We start from the raw sequence: 5,899 nt of genomic DNA on the forward strand, positions 1-5,899 counted from the left end.
TTATGGCTGATTTTGTCACTCAGCATTGTAATGCAGTGGACTCTCTGGAGGTTGCTCCTTGGACACTTTTCTTCGATGGGTCCACATGTGGTGAAGGAGCAGGTATCGACATTGTGTTGATTTCACCTCAAGGAAGGAAGTATGAGTTTTCATCGCCGATTGTTGCTACATCGACAAACAATCAGGCTGAATACCAAGCCTTGATAAAAGGGTTAGAATTGCTGAAGGAAATACATGCCGATGCTGTTGAAATCTTTGGTGATTCTATGCTAGTTATAAATCAATTGGCTGGGATTTATGAATGCCGAAGTGAAGTTTTAATTTCATATTATGAAAGATGTTTGCAATTGTTGAAAGGGTTTAGAGATTTTCGTCTTGAACACATTCCTCGACTGCATAATGAGGAGGCTAATCGACTAGCTCAGCATGCTTCAGGGTATCAGCCTATTTAGGAAGTGCTAACATTGGTAGTCAATACCGATGATAGGAGAAGGGAGATTGTCGATTATTTAAAGGACCCATGTAAAAAGGTTGAAAGGCGTATAAGGTTCCAAGCTACCAAGTATGTGCTCCTCGATGATGAATTATATTATTGAACTATAGATGGAGTTTTACTCAGATGTGTTAGCAGTGATGAATCGAAAAGTTTGATGGGTGAAATTCATGAAGGAGTGTGTGGAGCGCATCAATCGGCTTTCAAGATGAAGTGGATGATCAGAAGGAATGGATACTATTGGCCCACTATTCTTGAAGATTGTTTTAAATATTTTAAAGGATGTCAGGGGTGTCAAACGTTTGGTAATATTCAAAGAGCGCCTGCATCGGCTATGAACCCTATAATTAAACCTTGGCCGTTCCGGGGGTGGGCTATTGATCTCATCGGTCAGATTTATCTACCATCAAGCAAAAGACATAAATTTATTCTGGTTGCTACCGATTATTTCACAAAATGGGTTGAGGCAATTCCTTTAAAAAAGGTGACATCGGCTAACATGATCGATTTTGTGAAAGAGCATATTGTTTACCGATTTGGTATTCCTCAAACTATCACTACCGATCAGGATACTATGTTTACATCGGGGGAATTTGATGAGTTTGCTGTGGGTATGGGAATTAAAGTTTTAAATTCTTCTCCATATTATGCTCAAGCTAATGGTCAGGCTGAGGCTTCTAACAAAGGGATCATCAAACTCATTAAGCGTAAAATTGAAGAAAATCCTAGGAGGTGGCATACAGTATTAAATGAAGCTTTGTGGTCATATCGGATGTCATGTCATGGTGCAACCAAAGTAACGCCTTATCAGTTAGTATATGGACATGACGCAGTATTGCCTTGGGAAATTAAAATTGGCTCTAGACGAATACGTTCTCAAAATCAGCTGACAGCCGATGATTATGATACTCTTATGAAGGATGAGTTGGAAGATGTGGCGGGTCATCGGTTAAGGGCTTTAGTTAGCATTGAAGAAAATAAGAAAAGAGTAGCCAGATGGTATGACAAGAAGGTAAAGGTAAAAGAGTTTGCCGATGGAGATCTGGTCTGGAAATTGATTTTACCGATTGGGACTAAAAGTTCAAAGTTTGGAAAGTGGTCTCCTAATTGGGAAGGTCCATATCGGATAAATCGGTCTGTTCCTGGTAACGCATATATTCTAGAAACCCTCGAAGGGGTCGTGTTTCCCAGAGCGTTAAATGGAAAATATTTAAAGAAATATTACCCTAGTATCTGGATGGATGCATAAAAGTATAAGTGCCGATAACAGTCCTATCGGCTAGAATTATACAAGGATGTCAACGTCTCGTAAAGTGCCGATGCAATAGACAAGATTTACAAATTTAACAAGGATTGGATAGCTAATATCGCACGCAGGCGAATTTGGTCGGCTTCCTTCATTTCTTTGATGTCTTCATCGGCAGCACCTTCCACAGGCTTGAGTTTTTTCTTCATGGCCAAGGCTTTGCGAGCCTGGGTGTCTCTTTCTTGCTGAAGGGCCTTGATGGCATTGGGTAGCTGGCTTTCTTCTTGTTGAGCATGAGTTAAGGCTGCCTCGACTTCTTTCAATTCAGCCAATAGAGCCATCTTCTTTGCCGATAAATCTAAGATTTTCTGCTTAAGTTCAGCGCCCGAAGTCTGCAAGTTGCCGATGCCCTTGTGCTTCTCATCGGCAATTTGTTTCAGTTGTAGCATCTCCTCTTTGAGTTGAGCCTGAGCTGCTCTATCGGCAATACGTTGAGCAGCCCGTTGATATTGCAGTTGGTGGCTTTCTAAATGGGCTGCTGGGAAGAGTACTTCTTCAACGTTGGCAGGGACCTGGCCATGGATTGTTTTGAAAATTGCCTTTGCAGGGTCTGAGTCATCTACCAGTTGGGCGGTATCCTGCTGTAACAAGCTCAGGAGAGCTTCCAACTTGGACTTAGTTTCTACCGATATTGTTCCCAGTGCAAGGGAAGAACTTGTTTCCTCTCCATCATCGTCAGAGACATCAATGGCAAAGGAGAATAGGCTATTTGGGGAGTCTTGTTCCTGAGGAAAAGAAAAGGAGGTCAGTTAAGGATAAGTATGAGTATTGTAAATCAACTAGGTCAATTGGTTTACCTGTTTCAAGGCAATTTCCTGTGCTTGACTAGAGGAAGCAGCCTGGAGTATGCCGTGTGGGGGATCGGCTGAGCTTGCCGATGGGATATCCTCTACGATCTCATCGGTGGTTGGCTCTTGGGGTATGATGACCGATGACATTAGGGCAGATGTGGGTATCGGCACGGACTTCTGTCGTTTTGGCTGTGCCTTGACATCTATTAAGGCTTTGCGCTTTGCTTGGGCATCGACAACGGTTGGCTAGGGGCATCGGCACTTGTTGGTTGTGAAGCTTGGACATCTGGTACGCTTGCCGATGTACCCATTTGTTGCTGCAAAACAAGTGTAAGGTATGATATTTAAGAGATAAAATGTGAAATCAAAGGGATACCTCTGAAGGTTTGTTAGAAGAAGTGGTGCTTGATATCGGAGGAATTGCCGATGACGATCCAGCAGCAGCTCTTACCCTCTGATGATTAATGTTAATACAGTCTGTGATCGGCATAAGTAGAAATAAACAAGGTTGTTACCTTGAATGCCTTGACCAAGGTTGTAGCAGCAGCCGATGGAGTGGCCCTAGCTGTAGCCAATTTGGACTTGGAGGTGATGGTCTTGGTACGGATCTTCTGGTGAGTCAAAGCAGCTAAGGTGGGGGTGTTGTAGCCGATCGGTGATATCGGGGAAACAGGCCGAAGATCGAAGGGTTTCCCACTTTTGCTCATAGTTGGTGCTGGGTTGTTAACCTGTCACGAGAAAGTTAGTTACCGATATATGAAAGGAAAAAGCAGAAGGGAGCTAAAAGGAACTTACTGCGTCATCGGGAATGGCGTATTCAGGGTCGATCATGTGCCGATATGTGTGAGCAGATGTTGCAAATAGTTGTTCCCTCCACTCTCGCCACCATTGCTTATATGATTCGGTGATGAAAGATACTGGCGTCCAGACAGATATATCGACATTTGTAGTATCGGCATCGGGGGAGAGTTGCACTACCCTGTTCCAATCTGTTCCGCAGGTGATTGTTTCTCTGGGTTTGATCACATCGGCAAAACAAAGTTTGATTGGCAGTTGCCCAAAAGCCAATTGACGGGATACTGCTGATGGGTTGTAAAACTCATATGTGATATTGGTGTTTTTCCCGCTACCGAATGTGTTTACTGGAATTGCCCTGGGAGTAATGATAGCCATCATGAGCTCATTATCTTGATTCAGAGTGTCATCGGCAAAGTTGAAAAGAAGGGGGAATATGTTTTCTTCGTCAATATAAGGCACCCAGGCCCTATGATCACGAGAAAGACCATTGTAGAAGCTTTGAAAGAATCTACCGATCTAGTCTTCATTGGCTTCTGTTCCAGGGAGGACAATTATGGCTTCACCAAAATTGAGAGGTGAGCGTGTTGCCGATTCCTCGTCCCCAAGCACATGGTCTTCAGCAATTTCTTGTGGGAATTGTTGGGCAAAGAAGTCCCATTGCAACCGTTTGTGCATATGGGTATTCAGCCACATGTTGATGAACCACCACGGGCCTCCTAAGTTGCCGATGGGTTCGCCAAGCAGAAGTTTCTGAGACACTTGATGAAGAAGATGATAAGTGGAGCTCAGAAGGTATCGGCCAAGAGGGAATCTTACACCATTGGCCAGGAGTTCAGCAGCGGGGAGGAAAGCGTTGGTTGGTCCTACTGATCGACCACAGAAGATAAATTTTTCTAACCACATATTCAAGAATGTGGCATGTTCCCTCTGATTAACTGTCCCAGTCTTCTGGCATTCTTGGATGTATCCTGTCCAACCGCCGATGTTGCGAGTATTCACCCTATATTTAGATTTTCTGTCGTAGATAGAGCCTTCATCGGCAGTTGAAATATCCAAACCAGTGAGCATGTATACATCGGCAAGTGTGGGAGTAGCTGGGCCATGTCCAAACATAAAAGTGTTTGTTGTGTCTGACCAGAAGTAAGCAGCTGCAATCATCATTGACTCATTCTTCTGCATATCGGCAATAGATAGCCTAATGCATTGGTCTAGCTTCCGTTCTGCCCAGTATACTTGCATCAATCTATTAACCCTCAAGTACCAATCTTTCCACCCTTTGGTGGTTTTGGGCCAAGATCGGAATGTGTCTTTCCATAAATTCAGAGAGAAATTTTGGGCTCTAAAGGGGATTATGTTAACCTCTGCATTAATCAGATCAGTTGGATCTAGGTTGCCCATTGGTCCTAGGCATTGGACATGCGGCTGATCGGTTGGAATAACTAATTTGTTGCGTAGTTCCTAAGTTTAAAGGGTCCGGAGAACAAAAGAAAAGAAAAATCACCAACTGTATGAACTTGCAAAAACTAGGGGAATCGAGGTAAAAGGTAATGGAAGTGGAACGAACCGCAGGGACGTCGAAGTTGATTGCCATTATCTTGAGGAAGATGGGGGCACGAGCCGGAGACTTGAGGTTAACGCTGGAGAAGAGTTCTTGTTGGTTGAGGTCACGCAGTTGTTCGTCGGAGTCGCCGCCGGAAAGAGAAAATGTCAAAGATTGGAGTCTGAGGGTAGAAGACGAGCGTTCTGGAGGAATCTATTTATAAGCCGCTTGGAGTAGGGGTATTTTGGACTTATCTCTGTACCGCACACATGTAGGTCGAGGTGGTTCAGATGGATATGGTAACTGTTCGCACAATAATTAGGGGATTGTACAGATGAGTTGATGGCAAGTAATCATGACTTGGAAGAGATATCGGTATAGGATATTTAAATTCTGAAAATGACAGCATTATTATGTTAGGATCTTGCCGATGGATTATTGTTTCGGTATCTTAACCATAATCAAGGCAAGAGTGGTTGGCGATTGTGCAATATTTACTGAGGTGCGTGAATCAGGATTAGATTTGATTAGATTTGATAACAGATCAGGTTTTGGCTTGGAGGATGAGTTACGGTAATCGGGCGAAGGCAAACGTTATCTAGAGTAAATTTCGGAGCATTAATGGTTTTATACTCCGAAATTGGGGGGCATGTGTTGACACCGTTTTTTGCACGTGTTAAAATGATCGGAGTGGACTAATCGGCAGGAGGAAAGTTACTGTATACGCTAACAGCCGATGAAAGTCAGCTTGTAAAGATGGTTGCCGATGACTAGTGATGGTCGATGGAAAGGTTGATTTAGACTCGGGCGTTGCCGATGAGGTTGGAGGTGTTATTGTCGATGCCGATGAAGGAAGGCTTGAAGACTACTGCCAATGAAATAGGAAGTATGCCAATGGAAAGGAGGTCGGTGAGATTTCCATCGTAATTGAGGCGGACAGGGAAATAGATAGGAGTTGATTTCCTTTTCTG

The sequence above is a fragment of the Miscanthus floridulus genome, chromosome 14, assembly GCF_019320115.1.
Source record: "Miscanthus floridulus cultivar M001 chromosome 14, ASM1932011v1, whole genome shotgun sequence".
NCBI lineage: Eukaryota > Viridiplantae > Streptophyta > Magnoliopsida > Poales > Poaceae > Miscanthus > Miscanthus floridulus.